This window comes from Corapipo altera, unplaced genomic scaffold, assembly GCF_003945725.1.
Source record: "Corapipo altera isolate COAL_440 unplaced genomic scaffold, ASM394572v1 61411, whole genome shotgun sequence".
NCBI lineage: Eukaryota > Metazoa > Chordata > Aves > Passeriformes > Pipridae > Corapipo > Corapipo altera.
In genome coordinates, this window is record NW_020884875.1 from 11,045,971 (window position 1) to 11,061,328 (window position 15,358).

Genomic DNA, 15,358 nt, shown 5'->3' on the forward strand with positions numbered 1-15,358 from the left:
GAGGCTCAGAGGTGACCTCATCACCGTCTATAACTACCTGAAGGGAATTTCTAGGCAGGTGGGGGTTGGTCTCTTCTCTCAGGCACTCAGCAATAGGACAAGGGGGCACGGGCTTAAGCTCTGCCAGGGGAAATTTAAGTTGGATATCAGGAGAAAGTTCTTTTCAGGGAGAGTAATCAGGCATTGGAATGGGCTGCCCAGAGAGGTGGTGGATTCACAATCCCTGGAGATTTTTAAACTCAGTGCCACGATCTAGTAAATGGACTGGATTTGGACCAAGGGTTGGACTCGATGATCTCGGAGGTCTTTTCCAACCCAACCGATTCTATGATTCTATGATTCTATGATCCTTTAAAAGGTAAGTCAGTATATCATTAGCACTTATTATGTTATACTTTAAAATTAGTTTTCTCACAATTAGTTTTCTCAAGCAAGTGAAGATAGCTGTCAGGCACTAGGCATATTATTCTGTGGAAGAGAACTGAACTAACTGAACTGAACTGTGAAATGTGCATTTGACCCTGAAGTTGGATAATTTTATGCACACATTTTTTAAATACATCCGTTTGTAGGTTACCCCACAAAATACTGCGAATATGTCTATGTAGAAGTACTTAGGACACACAATGCTAGCATGCCCTATTACTTAATTTACAGATGTTTTATTTTAATGAAATAGTGGGCTACAAACTTAACCATCTTTGTGTTAATAAGAAAATGGTTTTGTTTATGTTAAACAATTGTACCCTTCAGTCAGTTAAAACAAACCAACAAGCTAATAACATTGTTAGGTAGGTCTCTCCTAAATCTGAAGAAGTTTCTGTTTATCTTCTGCCATGACTGAAGAAAGTTTTAGCATGAGCAATTACCAAGGCTGAGTATTTGTGCAGTACTGCAGTCCTAATAGAAAGCAGAAATGTCTGGAGTAATCAGAAAAAAAGTGTGTGGGCCTGACTCTGGTCAAATGGTATAAAAAAAATATTACAGATGAGGCAAATTAAAGGTGTTCTAAGATCCCACAGATGAGCAACCTTTCCAATGGTTCTCAAAGAGGGCAGTCTTGGGAGCAACCCAGTGTCTAAATCCCCCAGAACTGAAGAGAGGCATAGATTGGCTCTTCTTCTGATGAGCCCTGTTCTTCCCCTCTCCCAAACTAACTCAAGAGAAAAAGTACCAGGCTTTTAAATGTGCTGTCTTGTTAGGGTGGCCTGTCATGCACTCATATAAGGGTGGGATGGAGACTGAACTGAGTGGCCGTGTGCAAGGCAGAGGGAAGGGAGGGCAGGAGGCGAAACCCTCTGCCATGTTTCTCTTCAGGTGGCAAAAAAATTCAAACTGGTTTGGCTGTTCCTGAAACTGCAATGTTGGGGTTACAGGCAGGCCTCTTTTTTCTAAGAGATGCTTTCATTTTGTGTGCAAAAGGGGCAACTCATCATTTTGATCAAAGGAGGTCAGTGAATACAGGAGACTATAAAATGTATGAGAGTTTTAGGAGCAGATTTCAGGCTTGGCTGCCTGTAAGGCCATGACATGAATGATACCACAGAACTGGCCTTGCTCTGCTTCAGATCAAAGCTTTGCAATCTTCTCCCCATTTTACTTCTACTTCCAGATAATTGTGGACAAGCACAGCAGGGCACTGTCTGTCTGACACATCTAAATAAATTCTTAATGCGGAAATTCCTGTTCAAAGCATTCCCCCATTACCCTCCTCAGTGGTTGTGTTTCATAGATGGAAGGAAGCCATTTTGTTTTCACAACTTCTGTTGTTACTGTTTGATTCTCCCCTGGGTATCTCTTTTTCCAGGATTACAGTAGCAGTATGTTAGTTTTGGAAAGAGTAAAATAAACTGGTCTGTTCCTGGAAATCAAAGTGATGCTTTTTACAATGAAGAGAGACATGGTGCTGTGGCCCCTGTACGTAGTACTCTGGATTGAGGAGTGACTGGGAGACGTGGCACTGGCCATGCTGAGTGTTTCCAAGTACAAGGCTATGCCCAAAAAAACATAAATGGAAGACACAGTTGTCAGCAGTGAGTATTTAAGTGATATCACAGAAACAAAGCCTAGCTGCTCCTGATACCTGTTGAAGTATTTGCTGTCTTGCAGAGGCAGATTGGTTGAGTTACAGTGGTTGAGTTACTTATCTGGTGGCTCTGGATGTCTCCTTTCTGTGTCCTCATCTGCTGTAAGGATCATCCACTTCCATATCTTTTTGCAGTAAAGAGCAATTTCTGTTTGAAGGGATCTTCCTGATTTGGCTGAGGCAAAGGGCATTTGCTCCATTTACATGCCGCTCCCTGAGGTGTCGCACTGCTCCTGCCTGCATGAATAGCCAGCATGTGCTGGTGAGTACATCTGTATTTGCTATGAAAGCTGTTCTTATGCCTGACCTGCAGAATGATTCCGCTGTTCCAGGGTAATAAGAGTTTCCCGTTGCTTTGTGAACTGTCCATGGACTTCTTGTGTTTACATGAAGGAAGATGGACCATCGCTTGTGTGACCATGTTGGCAGGCTCTCACAGCTCGGAGGAAATACGTAGCAGTTAGTGAGTCCTGCCAGTGGGTTTGTGATCAGTCTCTTTACATCTGGAAACTAGCAGTAAAACTCCCATTCTGCCAGCCAGTATTTGAGGACACTGGGAACTGCTAGGGTTTTTTGGTGGTTTTTTTGTTTGTTTTTAAGGATGCATTTGGGTAGGTTTTTTTAATTTTACTTGTAATTTCAGTGATCACCCATAATGGAAAAAAAAGATAGGATTGAGAGAGTGGCCCTGACACTGTTTTTATGCATTTCTATCTGGAGAACTGCTGGCTCTTTGGTTTGTTTAACAGAACTTGAAAGTTTTGCAAAGGCACCTTGGCAGAGGGAGTTTCCTGGTGAATAGCAGGCTTTCATCTGGGTTTGTGTGGAATTAAAAGGAGTGTTTTGATGATGTGGTACACTGCTGAGCTAGGCTTCAGAAAGATGTCAACAAGTGTTGTACCGGTGTATGTAAAATCCAGCAGTTAAATACCATGTTAAACATGTGAAGTATAACCTTAATGGCTTTTTGTGCAAGTTTGGGCAAAAGTTTATGATGGTATTATATTGATGATATTAACACATGTCGGAGAAATATTCTCTGCAAGGATCCTAGCATTAAGTGGTTCTTTAAGGTACAAATTTTATTTCATCCCTGCAGTTTACAGATTGTGACTTCATTTCTCCCAACACTATATTAAAATGTCTTGCTGTATCTTGAGGTTTACTGAGTCTGCACTGGGAGATTTTATTTGAATTTAAGAACTTTCTTAGGAAAAATAATTGTTTCTGTATCATGAAACCATTCCCTATAACTGTCATGGCCATTAACTCTTCTGTATTTATTTCAAAATTATTTCTCCTTCATTTTAAAATTTAGTCCGTTAGGAATTTTCAACCCTGAACAGTTGTACAATTCAAGTAAATTGTCTGTCAAGTGCTAGTTAAATACTGTGTGCTTTTATTTTTTTATGTTGGTCCTTATTTATTGCAGATGTTACCAGTATATCAGATATCTGAGGGAGCACAGGAGAGTGAGAAAAGCAGAGGTCAAAAGAGCAGATGAAGGAGAGGAATGCTCTGTTACAGTGTACTGTATGTCCACACTGGAACACTCCGCTCTGTTTCCTGGAGAAGCAGACTCTTCCTGACTCTGATCTGCTTCCTGGAAGCAAAAGTCCCATTCTAATGGATCTGTGGACCTTGATGTGAGGGAAAAAAAAGAAAGAAAACTTTAATGTTTACCAAAAATTTTATTTTCTTTACAGGATCAACTAAGTCAGCTTAGCTAATCTTGCTAAGAAATGGAAATTGACACTTAAGAGTTTGAATTGCTACTACATAGAATATAGCCTATTTTGCAGAATGAGAAATTAATTTATATGTGTTTAAAATAATCTGTTATTTAGGAAAGCACTACTTACTGGAAAATACAAGGGTAATGTAGTATAACAACTTCAGAAAAAGTGGTGATATACAAGGAAAATGACCAACCGTATTAACAGATCTGGATGCAAGTGAAAAGCAGGTATTTCAGACTTAATTTTCCTCTGTGGCAGGTTTAACTCTTGTTACATTGCTTAATGGTGAGGAATTCAATTCGATGTTACCTTTTGACTTTTCCAGCTGCACTCTTACTCTTGCTTAATTTGTGTTCTTTGTGGCTTCAGGCTATTCCAAGCTTCAGTACACATGAGAAAACAAACAACCCCTGCCATCCAAAAACTAACCTAGAACAAAGCCCCTCTAAAAGAGTTTTCCTTACCTTTTTTTCCCCTGCTGTGACATACATAATCTATCTTGATATTTAAGATGTCTTTATTTATGTACTGTTTCTATCCAGCAAACTTTAAAGGACTAAGAGTTGATGCATGCTTAATTGCCCTTGCCAGTTAGGTGAGACTGAACTGCATCTTTGTGAAAAGTTATAAGAAAAAGAGTTTGCTTTATAGTTTAAAAAAGGGTATTGATTTTGGTAAGGAGAACTTTACATCCAGTGCCTGTAAAATTTCCAGAAATATTTGAAAGACACAGATAAATTTTGAAATGAAACTTTGGAATTCAAGTGTAGTATTCACATTAGGACATAGGCACTATTCTATTGTTTAAAATGAGCCATTTGTTTACTTCTGGAAAATGTAAGAACTGTAAAGGAGCCAGTGTTGCAAATTTGCTGTAATCAAAACACAATGAGACTCACTGGAAAAAAACCCCATCATATACTAGTGGAACAGAAGTTTAACAGATGGGCCTAGGAAGATTATTTTTAGACATGTAAATTGGTTGAGTGTTATCAGGAACACTTTCTCTTACTTGAACTGCGACTAATGGTTTGTCAGTTTTTTCTGCCTCGCCCCTCAAAGGTTAAATTAGTGTTTTACAAATGATTCCTTTTCTGTCTATAACTTTTGTTTTCAAGATCTACAGATATGAAAAAAATAATTAAAAAAATCAAAGTGGATTTTTTTTGACAGTAGAAAAGCAATGCAATATGCTGTTAAACAGATCCATGGTGAAGATAATTGAAAGCTGTTGAGCAAAGCTCTAGAAAATCATTATACAAATAAAATCACAGTCTTTTTCAAGCTTTATGGATAACCTACTTTTAAAATGGGCCCCAAAAGTAGAAAAATTTCAGATTAAAGAATAGTGTACTGTATGCTTCTGTGTCTTTGGTTCTGTCTTCTGAAATCTGATTTTCCCAAAGCTCTGTAGAGATTTCAAGGAGTATACTGACTGTATTTTGGTTGCTATAAAAAAAGCCGGAGGAATTTGAAAATACAGAAACAAGAAAGCGGCAATTGATCCTGGTGTTACACAGGAACATCTGTCTGGAGTTTCAAAGGCAGCTGGCTATCAGCTACGGCAGATTTTCTGGCTGGCTGTGCAAGGACTGTATGAGCTTGTTGTGTCTATATTAAAACTGCTATTGTTCTCCTGCTGTGAAATGACAGATGGACATGTCTATCCTGAGAGATCTGCGACTTTTGGCTGACTTGTAGTTTCTGAATCCATTCATAATAGAGCTTGCCCTAGTCCTTCAAGAGGGAAGAAGAACATAAATAGAAAAAAACCCCCAAAAACAAATGAAATATACGATGCCAGGCTATATTGTGAAATCACCAAAAGTAAATTCCTTTCTTCTTTTTGAAGGCAAATGGGTTGTTTTTCTAAATGGCAGCTATCAGCTTTTAGTTTATTTTTCTAGGGATATAACATATATACATACATATGTAGTGGATATTTTTCTTTGCCTTAGATAAAACAAGTTAGTGTAGTCACATAGAAAACCAGTACAATGGAATCCTGAAAAGTATGAAGATAAATCAGATTGAATTGGTTGAAATGTTGGGAGGGGACGGTATCCAATTCAGAAAGACATGATGTGAATTAATATGTCATTAGAAACACGTTAATTAGTTTTTTAATTATGTGGGCATATCTCAATGTGTAGCATAAATATATGTTAATTGGGTAATAAATATATTTTATGTTTTTATTTCAGACCAGTGTCTTTCTTTTTCTTAAACTATGAGACTGTCCAATTCAGTTCCTTCAACTACCATGTTCTGTGAAATTGATTTCTTTCTGCTAATACATAACTTTATAAATCAAAAAGAATTAGTTCAATTCAGCACAGTGTATTTGAAGTCCAGTATTTAGTAAAATTTTGATCCACATGCCAAAGAAAGGATTGCTGCTTACCTAAATTGATGATTGCCAGTGTCGATCAAGAATCCTTGCCAGCTGTGTTTCTGGATGAGTCAGATGTCATGTTAAAGACAGAGTTGATTTCAGCCAAGTCTTTTTTAAGACTGAATGATGAGGTATAAAAAGTTACCACTGACAAAAAAACCCCTAAAACAACAAATATTTCAGTTCTGAATTTAATTAATGAAATGTGGACATTTGTCAGGAGTAAGGGTTAAGAAATGAGTCCTCCTTCATCCATAGATGTTATTGTGGTTCTCTATAGCATGTTAATATTCATTTCAGTTCTTCTAAATGGATTTTGGATAAGTCTTTTAACTGCTCTATTGATCTACTGTCTGATGAGACACATCACTGTATTGCCAAATACAGAAGGTGTGAGGCCTTGTACTTGCTCAAGTCCCATGTACACATTGAACGTAGCAAATTGAAATTGAGCAGTAACTGTGCACAATTGATATCACGGGCCCCAAGCTGATCAAGCTAAAAATATAAATATGGTTATTTTACTGATGAATTGGATACTGGTAAAAGTATTATACTTTCTGGCTACAAGTAGATTTGGAGCTACAATATGTGTGTTAACCTAATCCAGCACCTGTCATGGCAGCTAGCATTGATGTAGAATGGAACCGAAGTGCATAAATGCCAGAAATTATATGTGTTAACTGAGGACCCACTTTTTTGATTGGTGTCTCTTGCTCTTGGTTTTATTTTTCTTTAAAAAGTTCCTTCTTTTTAATTTTTTTTATTAAAAAAAGAAGAGAGAGAGAGAGAAGCACTTTTTGATGTGCCTGGATTAGTGTGACCTTTTATAGTTAAATTATTTAAACTAGTGCACATATGATAGTGTTTTTTCTGGTAGTACCAGCAGGCTGCTTTAACTGATCAGTGTGTAACAACACATGTTAGTGGAGTCGTGTCTTCTTCATGTGCTGAATCCAGTCAGCCTACCTTCTAGGTAACCTGACATTTCCATTTACTTCAAGGCAGGTACAGAGAAAAAGATTGCCTTCTTGCTATTCCTCCTGCATTCCCCGTGTCCTGACAGGCTGTCAGAATGGCTTGGGTCTTTTCTGTCCGTGACAGGGTGAGCTGCCTCCCAATATTATGGAGAATTTCTTAACTACAGGTCTATTTGGGCATTTACATTTTGGGAAAACTTGACAGGAAAGCGACAGTGCAGACTGCAATTGAGAGCCAGCCGGGGATTTCCATTCACACCATAGCCTCCTACTGTAGCAATAAGGAGCACCTTGAACTAGAACAATGGAGGCATCGGCTTCCTGGACTTTACCAGCAGTGCAGCTGAAAGCAATACCTCAGTAGAACTCCACCTACCAAATTAAGCCAGAGGGCTTTGCTAAATTATACAGAAGTGTTTTGTTAAACTTCTATTGAACCAGCCTGTTTTATTGCCCCTGAATACGCTATTGAAGCTGATCAATAAGGTTGGTGGCTTAGACTATTTATTTACTATCTTTATTTAAAGAAAAAAAAACTCATCCAACCACAAACATTTGCTGCCTGAGGGCATATCAGTGGTTCAAACTAGTGTTGCTTGTTTGTTTGTTTGTTTGTCTGTTTTGGTTTGTTGTTGGGGGTTTTTTTGTGTGGGTTTTTTTGTGTGTGTTTGTGAGGGGGTTGTAGGTTTTTTTTTTAATCTAGACGGCCAGGAGTCACTCTTAGTAAACTCCACTTCTCATTACTTTCCCCTCTCTCCTATTTCAGCTTCCATGTCATCTCCTTACCTTTTGCTTTCACTGATTTTAATAGCTTACTGTGCTCAGATAAGAACTGGAAGATTGCTAAACTGAAAACTCAGCATTATCATTCTTCTCTTTGTCAGGTACTTTAGTCTGAATCTTCAGAGAGTCGTTGGGAGAGCAGGAGGAGACTCTTCAGAAGGCTGGGGAAGGGCAAATGTAAACCTACACTCCCTACTTCTTTCCCTTTTCTTATATATATATACATATATATGTATATATATATTCTAAAGGTGCTGGAGAAAATGAAGGGAATTGTAAGCTAATCAATAAAACCTGAAGGAGGAAAGGAATTACAAGCGGGTCAATGAAACCTTAATCCCCTCACATTTTTTTAACAAGTTATTAAACAGTTGCTTTATAAGCACCTCTGGAATAATAAAATTGATAAGCAACCAGTATAGATTTATCAAGTGCCAACTGTGTCAGGCAATTTTAATTTCCTTGCTTGGCAGTACAGCTAGCCTAGTAGGTAAAAAAATGTGCAGCAAAGGATGAGGTATCCTGACTTTGTTATTTTTTTCCTGCAGTGACTGGGTGTGATATTCTTGACTGTCTTGCACATCACTCATAGAAAATGGTGGGGAACTCCACATGAAATAGTTGTAAAGTGAACACACAAGTGGTTGAGAAAAGCTCTCCAACTGACCTTAATGGTTTATTGACAACTGAGAAGGCATTTCAGAGGGGTCCCTATGTTCTGGTTTTGTTCTGTGTTTTTATTAGGTACTTGGCTAGTGGAGTAAGGAGTCATGATGGGTAACTAACAAAAGCAAGTGTATTATCACCAGATCTAAATTCTCTACACAGGGTCCTGTGCCTCAACTGCAAAATTTAAATTGGTCTCACATGGCAAAAAGGGTGGTTGAAAAGCAGTTGTTATGGCAATTTGGAGAGACAATCCAAACACAATGAGTTGAACTTCCAACTTGTGATGTTTTGCATACTTGTTGGAAGAGGAATAAAAACCTAAAGTGGTCTAGCTAGTGAAAATCAGGGGTTTATAGTTAGTTGAAGGACAAATACATTTGTTTATACATCTGAGATGTATAATTAAGGAATGTCGCATGTAAGAGGACATAACTGTTATTTTCTGTTTAGCACTGCTGACATCTCAGGTGGAGGACTCTATACAGCAGCTGCTATAAAACACTTTGATACTATAACCTTCAAAAAGATTATGAAGGATCGACTTCCTTTAGTCTCACAGGGAAAATCCAAGATTTGTGGGAGACATCTTACGAAAAGTGAAGAGCTTTATAGGAGATATTGTCTTCCACTGGAGGAGGGCAGAAAAAAAAATGGTAGTATGACTTTGGGTGGATAATAGAAAAATATTAGATATGCTAGTTTCTGTGGCAGCTGCCTAATACCCTGTGTCTATTATGTGGTTTATCCCTCTACATTTTCTCAATAACTTATTTCATTTGGTTTAATAGAAGGGACAGGTTCTCACATGTCACGTAAATGGAGATCAGAGAATCTCAGTTGCCAGCCACAGGCATCTGAGTCACACTAGGTTTCCAGGCTGCAGTGCTATTGTCATTTCTGGTGGCTATTGAGCATAGCAGTGAGTAGAATCTGGGCAACAAGTTCTGTCCAAAAGAGCAAAATCCTATTTTGTTATGAATAGGTGTTGACAAAATTATATCTTGACGGGTTTGTTGTTTTCCCCAGAGACAAGACATCAGATTTAATATCACCCTCATTTTTAGAAGAAGTTTCAAAAAGTTCCTCCACACCTGATTCTTTTTGCAGTATCTCATATACAATAAATAACCATACCGCTAAAGAAACCTGAACAAATCCGTAGAACACCCCCAAAGTCACCACATTCCTGCCCTTGATTGGCTGATTTACAGATTTCTGGATAAATCTGAAGGGACTGTTGATCCTGATAGAAATTTAATAGGTAATTAGTTTGAAAGCAACATTTTAAACGTGAAGGGAACAGAAATCTTGGCCTAAATGACTTCTTACTGCTTATACTTGGATCTCTGTACTGTGCTGGGGCATTTCTCAGGTGCAGGGTCACCTGTCCCCTCTTGTTTTCCACTGAATTAGAAAAAGCTTTCTAAAAGTGGACCAACACTTAACTGCTTTGTAGAATACAGCCTTGGCTTTTAAAACTGGGTATACCTAATTTGTTTTCCTGTTTGAGAGTTGGCCATGGATCATGGCTTGTTTCCCAGCAGCAAATAAAATCACACATATTGGAGAAGAAAATTAATTTTTTTTATCTGTAATTTTTATTTCTCACAATAATTACACATAACTCTGTCTAAATCTGTTGTGTCTTATATTATACCATGCTGCTTGCAGGAGTAGTGATTAATGCTGTTTGTGAAGTGGGAGAGAATTAAGAGTCTAATGTCTGCATACATTTTATTCCTGTTGCTTTGTCTGCCTTCATCTGGTATTTGGCATGTCTGCCTTTATTTCATGAGAACAGACGACTAACTGTGTTCTGGTCAGGCCAAGTGTCCATTTAGTTCCATACTCTTTCCAAAGGCAGTTAGTAAAGATGCTTGGGGAGAAAAATGTAAGAAATGCCTGAAGTATATGTAGTAATTCTTTCCCATGGCTAGGTCCCTTAATTAGATGGTTTAGGGACCTCCTTAGCTAAAGGTTGAACCCAGGCATTTGTGTTTTAAATAACCATCAGTGGGTCTGTCATTCAAGAATTTAGGGGGATTTTTGTGTCCACTTGTGTGTGTTCAGTGTCTTGCTGCAATGATTCCATAATTCAGGTATACATTGTGAAGAAAAAGCATTTCCTCATTTATTACAGATCTGTAACAAATAAGGAAAAACTAGTGGGCGCTAACCTGCCCTCTGATTTTTGTTCTGAGAAATGGTTTCTTGTTGACTTTTCCTCACATCAGTCATTCTGCCAGCCTCTGCATTCTTCTCCTTGGTGATTTTTCTTCTTTACTGAAGACTTCCAGTTACTTTGGTCTTGGAAAGTTTGACAGTGTTCTGATGCAAGAGCCAGTCTTACAACACTGCGAAAGCACCACCATCTACTTGGTGGGCAACACACCGATTTTTTTCTAGTTTACTATCACTAAAACTGAGTTAAGATTTCTTTAATTATTGTTAATGGTTCTATGAATTATGGGTTAAATTACATATATTAATTAAGGAGGAACCAGATTGTAGTTTGGAAATTATGATGATTTCCAAAGTAGTATAATACTGAAGTTCCTCCCTTTGTGTACATAGTCATTAATGGTGGCTACTGTTATTTAATAAAAAATATTTTTGCAGGCATTTTTGTTTGCTAAAAGCACTTGTAATAGCTGCAGGGTTTTTTATGGTTTCTTCTTTTATTTTTATGTAAATTTTCAGAATAATGAAGGCAATCTTACTATAGCATCTTACTTTGTTCAAAAAGCATGTTGACAAATAGCTGTTGAGGCTGAGAAACAAATTCAGTTAGACAAATTTCAGTTAAATAGGTACAAAATTACTTTAGAATTAAAAAAACCCAAATGCTTTTCATTCCAAAGAAAACCATACATTTACCTGATCATGTATTGGATCTGAACTGTGACCCAGTCTGCTGAACCTGTAAGTGGATTCTCTCCAAGTGCTCTGGCTGTCTCATTTTGTCTCTCTCATTGCCCATCACCAAGCCATATGTACTTGTTTATCAAATGCCCTGTTATAGCATACGCTGGGGGGTTAGCTGTGCTACACCTTTAGGGCTTGCACAAAGGAGTGAGAGTATATTGGCATACAATGGTGAAAAGGACAGTTTGGGTGTATGTTGTGGCAGGTTTAGTTTGTGTATTAGCACTATGCAGTACGGAGGATTAGGGAGCTGAGCGTAGTGGGAAGGGCTGGACATTGCAGTGCTGCTGAATGTGTGTTGAGCATGAGGTGGTGGATGGTGGGAGAAGCTATTGAAGTACCTCTTATTTTCAAAAATAGGGGGCCAGTTGGAGGAGGGACTATAAAAGATCCTGTCAGAAATCTTGATCAACTGTGAAGCACAAATCTGACAACAGCAGGCTTCATTAATAGCAGAGCTCATGGATCTGCTTGCTTTAATTAGTTTTCCATAGCTAAGGAATTCTTTACCATATAAGGGTTCATTTCAGATGCAAGTTTTCCATTAGCAGACAAACACAATAAATTTTAACTGAAATAATTCAGACTTCGCTCCTCCAAAACTTGATGAAATAGCTCTCTTTGTTTTGACTGATTTCTTCATATATTGTATTAGGAGCCTTAGTGGTGAGAAAGATTGGATGGATGACTCATCTGTCCTTACTGTGTGCTAGGCTGCATGAAAGATACTATGTATGTGCTTGTCTGCAACTCTATTGTACTGACCATGTAATCATCTTCAACTGTTGTCTTGGAGCTTCTTGCCTTGAAGAACTTTGGGGAAAGACTGCCGGAGAGCAGAATAGACCAGATTGGCAGGCAAAAAGTGGGACAAATATTTGGCCTTCTATGAAATACTAAACTTAAAATTAAGGGGAAATGTTTTATTGGTCTTTCCTCTGCACATTTGTTAATGTTGTTTTGAGTTACAGATGTCAAAAACAAACCATAGGTTTGGTTTAGGTAGACTAATGCTTTCTAACCCAGTGATCATGAATGATGAGCTAAAACATGTTTTTTAAAAATAAATAGCTTGTACTACTATCTAATAATTCACACTGTGTTTAAGTTAGATTATTACAATCCATTGGCTCTTCTCATTTTAGATTGTAAAATGTTCCTTTTCTTTAGAAACAGAAAATTTTGACTGACAAGGCCCAGTAGATCAAATTCATTGTAGTACTAAACCAGTATATAAATATTTTTTTGTGTTTCAGAATTCAGTCATTCAGTAATAACTTAAAGTTATTCACACTGGCATAAACAGGAGGAGTTGAATTAAAGCACTACTTAGCACTTTTAAAATTTACTTAGAATATATAACATTTTTGTTGTTGCTCTAGAGTTTGCGGGTTTTTTTGTGTAGCCAAGTGATTTCATATTCATAATTTTATACTTGCTTTGTGTTGATAAATACCAGTCACCAGTGGTTTGGGCGGGGGGATCTTTGTAGTCTTGTTTCTAGGCATTGTTCCAAAATACACAGCTAAAATGCTTCATAGGTTTTGTTTAGAGCAGGGCTTTTAATGGAAAGATCAATGCTGAGTCTTTTTGATGCAATTTGCAAATACTTGATTCTCATTCTTTTCTTCAAACTCAACGTGACATTGCAGCAGTGGAGTGTGGCTGTTAAAAATACATGTGATTGTCCTGCATATTGCGCTTTAAAGAGGATCAGTGAGCCTGTCAATTTTTTTCTGAATACGTGATGCTTTTGGAGAAGTCTGGTAATGACAGAAAGAGGAGAGTACATGAGAATTAATTGTGTTGAAAGCTCAAGATATCATCTTGCTGCAATAAATGTGGAGAACTTCCTTTGGACTGTTTGGAGAAGGTTGTACCCTGATCTGCTCCTCAGTGCCCATGAATTAAATTTCTGATGCATGGTAGATGCCTTTCGGCACAGACTGAGCAGTCAGCTTTTCATTAATTTGTAACAGAGAGACTGGTGGGAACGTTGTTCCATGCTGTGGAAAGCTTGTAGTGAATTCCTTCAACGTTAAGCAAGCTAAAAATAATTCTCTAGAAAATGTATGCTTTAGCTAAGCCCTTTGTTTTCTGAACATACATTTGAACATTTGAACAGATGCGATGAAAGTAAAGAGCAATATGTATCCTCCCTCTTTTTATAGTAATTGTGAAACTATTAAGATTTAAAATTGGTCAGTAAAGTTTACATATCATTGGGGTATTTGTCTATGTGCAATTTAAAGATTACATTAGAAAACTTTGTAACTGTTTTTACATATGTTGATTCTGCAAGAGGACTGGGGCTGAAGTCTGCAAGAAGGTAAATTGCTGAATCCAGCTGCTCCTAGTAGGCAGAGCAAAGGAAGGATTGCACACTAGATAAAACTAGATTCCTTTGCTGCTGTTTGGAGGCATAAAGTTTCCCGAAATTTTGGTTTCGGGAACAAAGATAAGAGCCACTGGTACAGCCATTTAAAAATTGTGGTGGAGTGGGTTGTGGAGGAAGAGTTGCCAGAGTGGAGAGACAGAACAACTGTGGAGAGAGCACAGATATTGTAACTGAGGGGCAAAACACAGATGAAGGAGACTGGTTGGAAAGCAGAATAAAAGCTTTGAAAAAGCAGGCAGTGGTTGCATGCGAGACATCTTTGCTATGCATTAATTTCTTGATCGGATTCCCAGGTACATTCAGGTGTCGGGGAACAAGAGGCAGCAAACTGTCTGTATAGTCTATAATATTTCTGTGAAAATAGAATGTATTTATACAGTTTTAAAAGTAAATTTTTAAAATGTATGTCTGTATGTCTCTTCCTTGCCTCAGAGTGCAAAGATATTAAATGCTGGATGAAACTGCATAACTATGTTTCAGGCACTGCATCTGCTTGAGGGGCAAATGGTCCATGGAAAGGATGTTCAGTGGTAGAAACCTGTTCCCCATAAAGGTCTCACACTTCAGTTGCTCGGGAGGGAGGCCTGAACAGGAACCCTTTCCTGGAGATAAATTACTGCTTTTTCTTTTTTTGCAAAGGAAAAAAAAGTAATTAGTGGAGTATTAGGATGCTGTTCTGCTCCCTAACAAATCATTAGGGCACTTGGTTGTGAAGGTGTCTTTCTGTCCTCGCTGCAAGGTGATTCAAACCACCCCACCTCTCCTGGCCAGAGAGGCTGGAGCTGGCAGGTCCACCAGCATGTGGCCACCTTCTCTGGTCCTGCTGAAGCTGTGTCACTGCACAGCTGGGAGTTCAGCCCTCTTTGTGCAATGGGAAAAGGAAGGTTGGCCCTGGCTTCATTATTTGCACTTAAGGGGAATGTGGAGATCTCATCTCTGGAACAGAGGCTGTTCTTATGGCCTTAAACACTGAACAGTGGCAGACCTCTCTGTGGATCTCATCTTGATTTAAACTTTGCTTTTTGTATTTGTGTTGGGGAAGGGGTTGTGAGACAGGAAATTGCTGCAAGCTGACCTAGTATCACTAATTTAACCTGGTATGTGTGTCCCTGAAAGGGTATGCATTAGATACAAGTATTCTGTTTTTAAACCAGTTTTACTTTGCTAGCCTAGTTTTCCAGGGCAAAGTGTAGTTTTGAAATCACTATGGTAGTTAGTTGTGATTGATTTTGGTGGCTGCAGTGTAGTTTATGTGTCTGTGAATTTAGGAAGAAAGAAAATGAAAATATTTGGTGTGAGGTCCAACAGCATAACACATAAAATTAACTGTATGCACATCAGAACATCTCAGTTAGATGCATTTTCATGGTTAGGTGTGTGAAT

General features: G+C 38.2%; 1 protein-coding gene across 1 annotated transcript in view; it reads left to right on the plus strand.

The window, feature by feature from the left end:
* Positions 1-15,358, plus strand: part of LHFPL2 (LHFPL tetraspan subfamily member 2) — a 121,563-nt gene that overhangs the window by 26,979 nt on the left and 79,226 nt on the right. The gene's annotated exons all lie outside the window — the stretch shown is intronic.